This window comes from Crinia signifera, unplaced genomic scaffold, assembly GCF_055691185.1.
Source record: "Crinia signifera unplaced genomic scaffold, ASM5569118v1 HAP2_SCAFFOLD_91, whole genome shotgun sequence".
In the NCBI taxonomy this organism is placed as follows: Eukaryota; Metazoa; Chordata; class Amphibia; order Anura; family Myobatrachidae; genus Crinia; species Crinia signifera.
The window spans coordinates 131,426-146,296 of record NW_028142827.1 but is presented as its reverse complement, the minus strand read 5'-3'; positions in this window follow the sequence as shown (position 1 = coordinate 146,296).

The window sequence follows — 14,871 nt, the reverse complement described above, 5'->3', positions numbered from 1 at the left end:
TTTATCAGTTTTCAAGGCTTAGTACATCTGATATGTTACAAATGTTTTTAAAAACATGCAGCATTTTATCTCATTATGTAATACTGAAGAAAAATAATAAGCACAGGTAGTCCCTATAATACCCTAACATTCAAGAAATGTAGTAAAGAGCGTTCCCTATAATGCCTAAAGTAGGAGATAATCCCAATAATGTCTATGTACCAAATATTGGTTCTCTAGTAACATTTTAAAGATACAACTTTGTCAGTATAACACTCATTAAATATATCAGGCCTCCAACTGACACTGCTGGGTTATTACCAATGCCCCGTACTAAGAAACACTTTGCCTAATAAAGTCACTTTCCTCCCTGTACCTGGTCTAGGCTGATCTCCATGATCAGCCTCTTTCGGTGCACTGGTCCTCCTTTTCTTCTCTCCAATGGTCAAATCCGGTGTGTGTCGTCTTTTTGGGGTGATCTTTATCCTCCTCTTCCCTTTGCCGACATCAGGACGCAGTCTCTTCTGTGTCGGCTCCGAGGTCTTTTCATTCTCACTCTCCCTGCTTCGCTTTCTTCCGTCCATCGTCTCTTTCCGCTGTGATGTCTTCTCCATCTTCTCACTGGACACCATCTTCATCAGAAACGTCAGTTGGAAGTGGCATGCGGCAGTTGGAAGTGGCATGCGGCAGTTTGAAACGTAAACAAGGTGTCATGTGATGTGGCCAGCTTGCTGCTCACCCATATACATTATACTGTATACTGTATACTGTATATTATCCATGAGGATACCTGTATGATGGCTGGTGAAATATATGGATAAATAGTCCAATATTTATTGGGCATATTATTGGAAGTGGGTCCAATGTTCTTATTACTTCTTTATTTATATCTATTTATAATGGCAATAAAGGAATATAGGTTACAATGTACATTTGTATATGAATTGCCAGCATGGTAACTGATCCTAAAAGCTGATACAACAATAAAAAATGAATAGGCAAAACCTGGAGTCACACAGTGACAAGCCACGGACTTAACAGGTGGGGACTAGTAAAATTATTATTTCAACATGGGCCAGAACAGGACACTAGTCTTTGCTGCGCTTGCCCCACCCCCTAAACCATGTGATGTCATCATGTCACCCATAGGGGGCAGGTCACTGACTAGAAGTAGAGCAGTGCTTGGAGCATCATACGAATGCTTTGGGCAGCCCCACTAGCTGCAGGCTGCTGCTGCAGGTGCTATTGGCATCAGCTAATACCACTGGTACAGACATAACTGACACATATGCAGCTGTTACCAAGGAGCTTAGCACTACCCCTAGGCTAATACTGACCCCAATGCTAATGTCAACATTTAACAATGTCGACTCTTACATTCTGGTACTGATATCATGAATGTCTATTTACTGGTTATATACAGGAGCATCACCAGCTAGGCTGGGCCCCAGCAAACTAATGAGGGTGTGTGTGGCTATCGGTCCTTGACAAGGAGAGAGATGACAGGCTGCTGCTGCTGCTGCAGTTGTCTCTCTCTCTCCAGCTCAGCACACAGCACTGAGCAGCAGGATTTGAGCTGGGGAGAGAGGCTGTGCTGCGGAAGCCTATACTCTCTGCTTCCCACTGCCAGTCTCTCTGCAAAGTGGGCGGGCCCCGGGCCCCTCCAGCAGACCGGGGCATGGGTGGAATGTACCCCCCCCCCTCTCAACGGCCCTGGCTATATACTGTGTCACACACAAGGACAGTGACCACTGCAGTTTTGGGACCTGGACAATCATAATGACTGAGCAGCACATTACATGATGTATTGCAGCAGTGTATGGCCATTAGGGATGCCAATCGCGGGGCACTTTTTCAATCCCAGGATTGGCATTCCTAAAAGAAAAACTCCCCTGTCCCGCTTAGTGGAGCTCGGCAGCAGGAGGCGGCTGGGGATGCAGCTTAAATCCCAGCGGTCGGGATCCCGGCGTTCAAAATCCCGACGCCGGAATCCCGAACGCCGAAATCCCGAACGCCGAAATCCCGACACTTTCTCCCCCCGTTCGTGTCTACGACACCCTCGGAGGGAGAATAAAGTAGTGTGCCGAGCGTAGCGATGCACTGGGCCTGCTGCGTGGCGAGCGCAGCGAGCACGCAAGGGGGGGGGGGGGGCGATCCACGTCCCCCCCTTGTCGGGATTTCGGCGTTCGGGATTCCGGCGTCGGGATTTTGAACGCCGTGATCCCGACCGCCGGCTTTTCATGCCGAATTAGGCGGCTGTAACTGTCCTGTGTGAGAGGTTGGGGGTGCCGCGAGCAGTTTCCAGCACCGGAGGTGCATCGCTGAGGCCTGCGCAGCGTGACACATAGGTCGCGCTACGCAGGCCGCAGCTCTGCACCTCCTGTGCTGAAACACGCTCACTGCCCGTGCCCTCCAGTGTCGCACCCGCTCGTACCCACGGGACCCGCTCACCGCCAGATGGTGAGTGACAGTGGCTGAAGTCTTGCGACTCTGCCGCACGCTGGGTCGGGAACAGCCGGGCACCGTCTGAGCGGGTGCTCAGACGCTGCCTGGTAACTTACTATGCAATCCTGAAATCCCAGGATTTAAATCCTGGACATATTGTGGCCAAGTCCCGGGATCCGGCCGATCCCGATCCTGGGATTGGCCACCCTAACTAGGGGGATACGGTCATTAGGTCTACACCAACAAGGTCGATAAGCATTGGGTCGACACCACTAGGTCGACATGGATTTAGGTCGACATGGGTCAATGTCGACATGTGTCTAGGTCGACATGGGTCTAGGTCGACAGGTCATTCGGTCGACTCAAGCATTAGGTCAACATATGCTAGGTCGACAGGCAAAAGGTCGACATGGGGTTTTTCACTGTTTTTTTGAGCCGACATGTGCCAACAGGCGGTATTTCATGCCCTACCATGCACTAGGGTGTGGTGGGAGAATAAAATAGTGTGCCGAGCATATCGAGGCCCCGTGCCCGAAGCATTGCGAGTGAAGTGGTGCACTTCAAACTGTGTCCATGTTCACTGTGTCGACATTCGGGTCAAAAAACTGGAAAACACCCCATGTCGACCTTTTGACTGTCGACCGTGCCCATGTTGACCTAGTGCTTGTGTTGACCTAATGTCCTGTCGACCTAGACCCATGTCGACCTAGACCCATGTCAACATTGACCCATGTTGACCTTGCTGCCTGTCAACCTAGTGGTGTCGACCTAACAACCCACACCCCCTCTAGGGCATGGAGGGAGAATGAAATAGTGTGCCGAGCACAGCGAGACACCGTTCCCGAAGTGCAAGGGGACGCGTTGCTATGTTTAACTGTCTATGTAATCAGATCTGAATCAGGCCCAATATAATGTGCATTGTTTGGTAGTTTGGTTGGTAATGATATATGAGATATAAATGTAGGTAATGACAGCCTCAGTTTGAGCAGCATGTAGGGCTGAACAAAAGACGCGGTGAATAATGCATGTCGACCTAATGGTGTCCACCTAATGCATGTCGACCATCCTGCTGTAGAGCTATTGACCGTATCCCTCTCAGCAAAAGCTGAAGTGAATTTTCTCCAGGATTTAGAGCTTTTTTCCTGGGTTAAATAGCCCCAAAGTGTTGATAGAGAAAGGTTGTTTTCCGGCGGAACGGCCACTCGGTACTAGTGATGCCAATCCCGGGGCACTTTTTCAATCCCGGGAATTGGGATTGAAAAATGCTCAATCCTGGGATTCCCGGGATTGGCATCCCTAAAAGAAAAACTCCCCTGTCCCCATTACTTAGTGGAGCTCGGCAGCAGGAGGCGGCTGTAACATTCCTATGTGAGAGGTTGGGGGTGCCGCGAGCGATTTCCAGCACCGGAGGTGCAGCGCTGAGGCACCTATCCCCTCCAGTGTCGCACCCGCTCGCACCCGCGGGACCTGCTCACTGCCAAACGGTGAGTGAGAGTGGCCTAAACCGCTCATCTTCCGGCCGCACGCCAGGTCGGGAACAGCCGGGCATCGTCTGAGCAGGTGCTCAGATGCTGCCTGGCAATTTACTATGCAGTCCCGAAATCCTGGGATTGGATAGTCCAATCCCGGGATTAAAATCCTGGACATTTTGTGGCCAGATCCCGCCGATCCCGATCCCAGGATTGGCCACCCTACTCGGTACTCAGGAAACTGTGATCTTTACAGCTTACCGAGTCACCCAGAATCAGTCCCTTTGTGTATTGAAGACCCTGGGCAGCATCTTAAACTGCGCAAATTGGTTTTACACATTTACAATGTCACAGATTAAGAAATAAATTAAACTTTTAACAGAAACTAGGCCCCTATTCAGATCTGATCGCAGTACAAATTTGTTCTCAAAATGGGCAAAACCCATGTGCACTGCAGGTGGGGCAGATGTAACATGTGCAGAGAGAGTTAGATTTGTGTGAGTTATTTTGTTTCTGTGCAGGGTAAATACTGGCTGCATTATTTTTACACTGCAATTTAGATTTCAGTTTCAACACACTCCACCCAAATTTAACTCTCTCTGCACAAGTTACATCTGCCCCACCTGCAGTGCACACGTATTTGTCCATTTTGAGAACAAATTTGTACTGCGATCAGATCTGAATAAGGGCCCTAGTGTGCGGAAACTGCGTTTATTCGCATCGGAATCCTTTTTGTACAGATGCAGATGTACAAATGTCTGCTTACACTAATAATACCGTTTGGACACCTCCAGTAGCTTTATTTGTACATATAGGATACACATTTTAAATGAAAATCTTCCCCACTCAGAGGTGTCCTGGGATCTGGCGCACCAGGAGAGGCTGCTTAGTGCGACTGGAGCAACACTGTATGTAGGCACATCTGTACTTTCAGAATCCTTAATAATTGAACACTGTAATTATTATAGAACACATACTATATTGTAGTTGTAGGAAAATAAAGCAGTAGTCAACAAGGCAAAAATAGTATTTATTTTTATCATTTATTTTTATAGTGCCACTAGTTTTACACAAAAGCACTATATGAATAATGTCAATTATTTTAATCCCTGCCCCATTGGAGCAGTAATGCTAACCACTACACCACCCACGCTGATGCAGATGTCTTATTTAGACATTGTTGCAGAGACAATGTGTGTGGACTTGTTAGTGTGTACACATTTGTTACTTTGTACACATTTGTACACACATTATTATTATTATTATAAATTTTATTTATAAGGCGCCACAAGTGTTTCGCAGCGCCGTACAAAGGAACAATACAGGGAGACAAAACTTGGCATAACATTGAATAAATAACAAAAATACAGTACAAATAAAGAGCACCACAGTTCAAAACAGATTACAGCTTAAATGTAAGTAGTGAGGACCCAATCAAAATACAACTAGAGGCTTGAGGCCAATGATGGAGATGAGTATGAAGATGGTCACTGAGTGTTGGAGTAAAGGAGAGCTGTGAGTGAAATGTGAAGAGAAGTGGGCTTTGACAACAGGAGGGAAGAGGGCCCTACTCGGAGGAGCTTACAATCTAGTAGGAAGGGGAGACACAGGGCCGGCGCTACCCACTCAGCAGCTCCTGCAAAGCAGGGAGGCGCCATGCTGAAAAGGCGCTGTCTCCCTCCCTGCTCTGCTAAAGCTGCCTCAGCCCTCACTGTCACTGCCTCCTGCACGCCGCCCGCAGTGCCTGTCTGACAGCGTGCGGCAGTATGGAGAGGCTGAGCAGCTCCCTGCACCGCGCACACACTGTCCTCCTCCTGAGAACTGCCCCCTCTTCCTCACGGACACTTGCGCTGAGGCATGTAGCACTGTCTGTGAATGCCTGGATGACATGTCTTGTCCAGATCCTCCCCCTACCCATTGCTCCCTGTGCCTGTCAGCTTTTAATCCATCGACGGACAGGCAGCAGCACCGCCTCACCTTCCTTCCCTCTTCTCAGTGTGCTGTGCCAGTGCCACTGCCAGTCCTCAACACTCCGCCCCCTCTATCTCCTCCCCTCTTCTCCCATCTCCTCCTTCTCTCCCCTCCTTTCCCTCTCAGTCACGAGAGGGGTGTAATGTGCTGCACATACTTTTTGTACTGCTTTAGGATCGCATCCCATCGCACACACACATGCCGTGCGATGCGATCTAGCCCATAACGTGATTCTCGCAGTGTGTATGGGAACCTTTAGTGCCTGCAACATTTTGCGGACGCAGCATTGAGATGGTGTATGCATACATGTACATGCACCCGAGATCCTCAATAGGATTGGATGTTGCATATATTCCCACAATCGGGCTGCAGCTTGTTGCAATGGCAATGTGAAAGGGTGCAAAATGTATGGTTTGCAGGAGGGTGCCGGACACCTTAGCCCCGGCCCTGGGGAGACAGACAGATTACAAGAGGTGCAAGCGAGGGGGTGGTGGTTAGATAGCAGGATGTAAACAGGCAAGGGGTCGAAGAACCAGCTGGTTTATGCAGTGGAAGGGTACGCTTTGATAAATAGGTGAGTTTTCAGTGCCCGTTTGAAGCTTTGCAAGGTCGGGGAGAGTCTAATGGAGCGAGGGAGTGCTGTGCGTTCCACTGAAGGGGTGCAGCACGGGCAAAGTCCTGTACTCTAGCATGGGAAGCAGTGATCAGGGTGGAGGAGAGACGACATGTACCTGCTCTGATCTTGTGGTCTCCTCAATGGCATTTCCCAAGAGAAGAGATAATCGGTTTCTTTCTTGACATTTAATGTAGAATTTTTGAAGCACAATTTGAAGTGTTTATGACATTAGCCAGTTACCTGATCATCGTATATGTATCTGTTATACAGTACAATCATTTAAAATAAAGTAGAATCTTGTCAAGTAGCCAATATGTGACACCCACGAGTGGTATGAAATGGCAACTGTGTGGCTTTACCTCATTACCTGGGTTTCCGGGCCTGGTTCAGATTCTCTCCACTCTTCAGAGAGGTAAGGAAGATCAGTTGGGACAAGGGATATGTTAAATAGTTTCCTCCGCAGAGAACAGATTTATTATAGACAATTGCAATCTGGTGAATACTGATTGTTGGATGCTACAAGCAAGCTGTTCACTAAAATAGGAACCAATTAAATTCTTTGCTAATACTGTAAATATTCAAAAATTACTTTGCATTTTATGTGAAAACTATTATCATATGAGCAATACTCTACAACACAATATATATCATCAAATATAGAATTACATTTAACTGTGCACAGTGTGAATTGGTGTTAAGCCCCGTATTCCTGCATCCAGGAACAGTGTCCCTAAGTCTTCATCGTACGATTACGTTGGGGCCCAATTGATTTTGTACGTTCATTTTAAACATAAAAGAATCCTTTGCAAACAGCTTGGAGAACTGCTGTCTATAACAATAAATGGCTCCTGCAATACGGGATCCAGCCACAGGGGTGTAACAGGGACAGTATTATAGTTCCTTTCAGGTGCTGATAAACTGGACAGGACAGTCATGGGTTCCAGCAAATAGATGAAGCCAAAGTCATGTAGCAAACAAGTGTCTATGGGTGATGCTAGTATAGCACAATGTCATACAGTCCATGACTCACCCTCTGAGGCCTGCTGGCTCCTGTTAAGTAATACTGTAGTCTGTGTAAGTTACTGTGGTAGCAGGGTGACCTCTCACTGCTGGGGTTCTGTATGCAGCTGCAATAAAGATGGGTATGTGCTTGCCTGGATAGGCACTTTCTGCTGAAGCTATATACTGTCTTATACAGGGCTGCAGTTGTAAGAGAAGTCTCATTGCTCCCCATTGGTGCCCACACAAGCCTCTGTTTCTGCTGCTCCCAGTTTCTGTACCTGATGCTGCACTTCAGTATCTGGGACTTGACTCACACCTCTTGCATCCTTTGTTGCAACTTTCCACAGCTCAGGGTCCAAGACTTGCTCCAAATACAGCTCTCAGCACTGCCTGTTACTCTCTCTTCCCAGCTCCTCAGAGCAGCAGCATGCTTCCTCCTCACACAGACTTCCTGTTCCAGCACACTCTCCTTCCAGTGCCCTTGCCCCTGCAGGCAATGCTGGGTCCTAAAGCCCTCCTTGACAGCACATTGCAGTCTTGTGCTGTCCACCTGTAAGAGGCTGCCAGAGAGTTAACCCCTGATGTGAACACTAACCCTTTCAATCTCTGAATAACTGTGTGGGGGTACCACATCCTACCGCACTTAAAGGTTGCATGTCCTCATGCAAGGATAGGAGTTGTCAAAGTTCCGCATTCAGATGGTAGCTCTTGAGGAAATTGTGGTCTGACAGTGTCTTGCAGGTTCTGTTGCATATATCTACTTGGTTCTTCTGGATTGGACATACTTTTAATTAGCTCATTTTGTGATTGGGAATGAGAATACTGTTGACTGCATCCATATGGTCTCCAATTATTGTATCCTGACACATTTTCTGCCTCTTTCAGATACATATTATCTTTCTGGGATTGGTATTTTTGACTGTAGTGATGCGTAGGACCTCTGCGACGTGGGTAGCTCCAATAACACTTTATTTTTGCTGCATATCTGCTGCCTTGAACTGGAACACCACCAGGGCCAGTGACATTTTCTGCCTGGAGACCTTTTTCTCCTTCGATGACATCAAATTCTACATTCTCCCCAGTATTGAGGCTTTGATAATATTTTCTTGGGTTGTTCTTCTGGATAGCTGTGTAATGAACAAAAATATCCTGCTTTGTGTCAACACAATTGATGAATCCGTATCCACGTTGCATGTGAAACCAGACAACTTTTCCCCAGATTTTCTTTGTGCGGACTGGAGGATCATTATCTAATATGGCAGATAACTCATCTGCACCTATATGGCATTGTCTGCCATAGCAAGCCTGCCATTCTTCAGGACCTGGAACTACTCCTTTTCTCCCCGAGGCTTGGCTTTGAGGTGGCTCCCACCGGTCACTAGGCATTTTCCTCCTTCTTGTTCTCCACCTTTGTTTCCTATGACTAGGTATTTTGGACTTTGATATGTTGCACATCTCTTTTCTCATCTCAGCCATCCACACCATCAAATCTTCCAGCTGCCTTTCAAGTATCTGCAGAGGATCTGTGGATGGCATCTGCACACTCTGCAATATGGTGACCTTCCCCTTTAGCGTTGGATTAGGGTTTGAGTGATTATCTCCAAGTGGATGTGTATAGTTATGACATTTTGGCATGTTCAGAGAGTCCATGTCCCGATCTGTGACAGTGCCTATCACCTTGATTGCTGCTTCTTTGAAGTCACGAAAGGTTTGTTTTGGGAGTTGCATCCTCAGCATTCGCAAATGGGTCCGGGTCCCTTCTCCATAAGCCCCTTCAATGAGCTGGGTTACTAATGCTTCATCTGTATTCTTGACCTCTTCTGCATCTATGGCCTGTATTGCATGCAAGGCTTCTTGTAGAGTTAGGGCATATTCGCGAAGGGATTCTCCCGGTCTTTGCTTACAAGCGTAGAATTTCATTTTTAGTTCCAATAACTTCTGCATCTCAAATGTGATGGCCAATTTTGTCAGTACTTGGTCCACGTTTTGCTTCTCTTTCAATGGCCATGACGTAACTTCCCGCAGTGCCAGTCCTTTTAATTGTCCTATTAATATCTCTACTTGCTGTTGGTTGCTCAAGGGAAACAGAAGAAACATTGAGTTCATACCGGTTTTGAATTTGGTAAAAGAGGTCCCTTCATTGCAATGAACATCTCCACTGTACATTGGGAGCCATGGTGCCCCGAAGTGATAAATTAGTGTAATTGGGTTCATTTGCGCCATTGCTGGGCTTGCCATTCCTGCTTTGCTGCCAGATGGCTCTACTGATGCGGGTTGATCTGTCGACATCCACCCTTGAGTTTTCAATCTCCTTACTTTGGACTCTGAATCCTGTTCGTGACGCCAAGTGTGACACCCACGAGTGGTATGAAATGGCAACTGTGTGGCTTTACCTCATTACCTGGGTTTCCGGGCCTGGTTCAGATTCTCTCCACTCTTCAGAGAGGTAAGGAAGATCAGTTGGGACAAGGGATATGTTAAATAGTTTCCTCCGCAGAGAACAGATTTATTATAGACAATTGCAATCTGGTGAATACTGATTGTTGGATGCTACAAGCAAGCTGTTCACTAAAATAGGAACCAATTAAATTCTTTGCTAATACTGTAAATATTCAAAAATTACTTTGCATTTTATGTGAAAACTATTATCATATGAGCAATACTCTACAACACAATATATATCATCAAATATAGAATTACATTTAACTGTGCACAGTGTGAATTGGTGTTAAGCCCCGTATTCCTGCATCCAGGAACAGTGTCCCTAAGTCTTCATCGTACGATTACGTTGGGGCCCAATTGATTTTGTACGTTCATTTTAAACATAAAAGAATCCTTTGCAAACAGCTTGGAGAACTGCTGTCTATAACAATAAATGGCTCCTGCAATACGGGATCCAGCCACAGGGGTGTAACAGGGACAGTATTATAGTTCCTTTCAGGTGCTGATAAACTGGACAGGACAGTCATGGGTTCCAGCAAATAGATGAAGCCAAAGTCATGTAGCAAACAAGTGTCTATGGGTGATGCTAGTATAGCACAATGTCATACAGTCCATGACTCACCCTCTGAGGCCTGCTGGCTCCTGTTAAGTAATACTGTAGTCTGTGTAAGTTACTGTGGTAGCAGGGTGACCTCTCACTGCTGGGGTTCTGTATGCAGCTGCAATAAAGATGGGTATGTGCTTGCCTGGATAGGCACTTTCTGCTGAAGCTATATACTGTCTTATACAGGGCTGCAGTTGTAAGAGAAGTCTCATTGCTCCCCATTGGTGCCCACACAAGCCTCTGTTTCTGCTGCTCCCAGTTTCTGTACCTGATGCTGCACTTCAGTCTCTGGGACTTGACTCACACCTCTTGCATCCTTTGTTGCAACTTTCCACAGCTCAGGGTCCAAGACTTGCTCCAAATACAGCTCTCAGCACTGCCTGTTACTCTCTCTTCCCAGCTCCTCAGAGCAGCAGCATGCTTCCTCCTCACACAGACTTCCTGTTCCAGCACACTCTCCTTCCAGTGCCCTTGCCCCTGCAGGCAATGCTGGGTCCTAAAGCCCTCCTTGACAGCACATTGCAGTCTTGTGCTGTCCACCTGTAAGAGGCTGCCAGAGAGTTAACCCCTGATGTGAACACTAACCCTTTCAATCTCTGAATAACTGTGTGGGGGTACCACAAATATATTTATTACTACTATTCTTTGGTTTATGTTTGGGAAACAATTCTTTTTCTCCACTATTGGCAATTGTTAGAATTTGAGCTTCACTAGGTCACTTATAGAGGATTTGTTATCCACCACATTGGTTAGCTGCTATCTTGTGGTAATTATACATTTGTCAATTTGAACATAACAAAATGTTCAGAGGGATTTTTAAGGGCCTGTACCAGATCAAATTTAAATTGCAGTAAAAAATAAAGCTCCCCACCGTGTCTGGGCTACATGCAAAAGCAGCCAGTATTTACCCTGCATGTAAAAAATATATATATATATTTGCAACCATTGTAGATGTCCATCTAGAGAGGAAGAGGCCTGTGTGCAGAATTTCTGGGCTTCCCTCTTCTCTAAAGCCCCGTACACACGGGGGGGATATATCGCTCAGTGTCCCGTTTGCATCTCTGGTTGCTGATGAAAAAGAAACTGCCGGGGGAGCCTGGCAGTGGAAATCAGCAGGAGCATGTTCCTGCGACCAGCGATCACTACGGGGGAGAAAATGGGAGCATGAACCCGGCGATATATCGCCGGTGCACTCTCCCATCGCGGGCAATATGGTAGCTCATATTACACAATCGCCCCCGTGTGTACACAGCCTTACCGGCAAAGCTGTATACTCTGGGCACTATGGTCACTAGAGGACCCCAATGCTGTCCCAGAGTCTACTGCGCTTGCAGGTCCCTGGAAAATGGTTCAGCGGCCATTTTCCCAGTGACATTCCTACGGCACATGCACGAAATGCAGGGAAAATGTTCGCCGTATAATTTTCCTGGTGAACTCTGCAGTACTACTGCCAATGCAGGACTCCAGAGGGTAAGTATTGAAAAAGATAGGTGCAGGGTGTGCACCCATAGTAAATACGCCAGTGAACACTTGTATTGCAACATGGTGAACATGGTTTATCCAGGAGCACTGTTAAACTGAGTACACACTGGCTGATATATATATCAATGATATGCACGATACCGATAAAGCTATATCACGAACATCTATAAGTGTATATGCTCAGTATGATTAACGGCCCCCCTATCGCCTGTACATGCAGCTCAATTTGTCAGTATCACCAGGGACTGCATGTACGGAGCGGAGGTCCCGGTGACATAAATGCCGATACAGCTAGCAATATCTTCGGTACCAGAAATTGTCCAGTGTGTACCCAGCTACACTATTAAAAAAAAAAAAACAACCTGTTAAAACTTTAATAAAATGTCATATAATTCATTCCCGCTGTATAGTGTATAAATGATTAGCTCTAACATTTCTTTTTTAATAAACTTTTACATTGAAGCTCCGCTTGTGCAATAAATCACATGATACAGCAAGATAATAATAATAAAAGGCAATGTTAACACATATCAGAATCAACAATGACAATGACATTAACATAGTAAGAAATAGTACAACAATAACAAAGTAAAAACAAAGTAGAGCGCCTGTGCAAGAAATAATCATAAAGCATTCAGATCAAATAAATAAATTAAACTGTAAAAGAAAAAAAAGAAAAGGAAAATAAATTAAAGAATTTTTTTTAAATTAAGTAATTTTTATTGAGATTTTTGAGAAACAAGACAAAAATCAAAACAAAACTCCCATAACAAGTAACAGGAGTATCAGACACATAGGGGGAAATTTACCAATATGAAAAACCTAGTTTTTCGTATTGGTTGTTTCCCTACGACTGCATACGACTGTTTAAGTCGTATGCAAAGTCGTGTTCCGGAGGATCAGTTACAAAGCAGTCATATACGACTGCTTTGTAACCCTCCGATGGTGTAATGATTCGTATTAGCGGCCGTATATACGGCTGCTAATACGAATTATTTCTAGCAGTCTGCACGGATCAGTCAGATCCGTGCAGGCTGCATGGTGTAAAAAAAAATAGAAAAATAAATAAATAAAAAAAAAAACCGGCGTGGGGTCCCCCCCACAGCCATAACCAGCACCAGGCTGAAGGAGCCGGGGCCGGTAATTAAAAATCAGGGAGCCCGACAAATAGGGGTTCCCCGATTTTTAACAACCAGCCCCAGGCTCCAGGTCCGGGGCTGGTTCCCAAAATACGGGGGACAAAATGAGTAGGGGTCCCCCGTATTTTAAGAACCAGCCCCAGGCACAACCAGCCGGCAGGGTAATGTCACAGCCGGGGGACACTTATAATATAAGGTCCCGCGGCCAAAACATTCTCCCTACCGACCAGTCAGCCTGGCCAGGGGCCCTGGGGGAGTGGGGACCCCCCCAATAAAGGGGTCTCCCCCCTCCAGGACTTACCTGACCAGGCTGAAGCCTGGTGCTGTCCTCGATGCCCCTGGGCGGTGGGCATCGAGCTGATAAATGTTGTAAAAAATAGATAAACCATTGTTTTTTACTGTGGCACTACAAGTGCCAGCAAGCCTCCCCAGCAAGCTGGGACTTGGAGAACCACAAGTCCCAGCCTGCTGGGCATTAAAGGGCCCGCTGGCACTTGTAGTTCTACAGTTAAAAAAATAGTGCACAAAACACACTGACACACTTTTAAAATAAAACTTTATTACACACAAAGCCCACACATACTAATACTTACCTATCTTCTCTCCGTAGGTAGCCCTGATGTCCTGTGTCGGCGTCTTCTGGTCCTGTGTCGTCTTCTTCCTCCATGTCGACTTAGCTGTCGGCGATGGTGTCCCCGTCCGGATCCGAAGAAATCCATTTGGGAAGCTGTGGAAGGAAACCATACTCACCTGTCCCAGCGCGACGTAGTCCAGGTAAGGGTCTTTGCAAAAAAATAAACCGAAAACCCCGAAACCAGACCGGACACGACGGAGACGCACGGTGTTTACATCGTGCGGCTCCGCCTCCCGAATGCCGCTATTGGCCGCCTTGCGGCCTAGCGGCCAATAGCAGCATTCGGGAGGCGGAGCCGCACGATGTAAACAAACACACGTGCGTCTCCGTCAGTCCGGTCTGGTTTCGGGGTTTTCGGTTTATTTTTTTGCAAAGACCCTTACCTGGACTACGTCGCGCTGGGACAGGTGAGTATGGTTTCCTTCCACAGCTTCCCAAATGGATTTCTTCGGATCCGGACGGGGACACCATCGCCGACAGCGACGTCGACATGGAGGAAGAAGACGACACAGGACCAGAAGACGCCGACACAGGACATCAGGGCTACCTACGGAGAGAAGATAGGTAAGTATTAGTATGTGTGGGCTTTGTGTGTAATAAAGTTTTATTTTAAAAGTGTGTCAGTGTGTTTTGTGCACTATTTTTTTAACTGTAGAACTACAAGTGCCAGCGGGCCCTTTAATGCCCAGCAGGCTGGGACTTGTGGTTCTCCAAGTCCCAGCTTGCTGGGGAGGCTTGCTGGCACTTGTAGTGCCACAGTAAAAAACAATGGTTTATCTATTTTTTACAACATTTATCAGCTCGATGCCCACCGCCCAGGGGCATCGAGGACAGCACCAGGCTTCAGCCTGGTCAGGTAAGTCCTGGAGGGGGGAGACCCCTTTATTGGGGGGGTCCCCACTCCCCCAGGGCCCCTGGCCAGGCTGACTGGTCGGTAGGGAGAATGTTTTGGCCGCGGGACCTTATATTATAAGTGTCCCCCGGCTGTGACATTACCCTGCCGGCTGGTTGTGCCTGGGGCTGGTTCTTAAAATACGGGGGACCCCTACTCATTTTGTCCCCCGTATTTTGGGAACCAGCCCCGGACC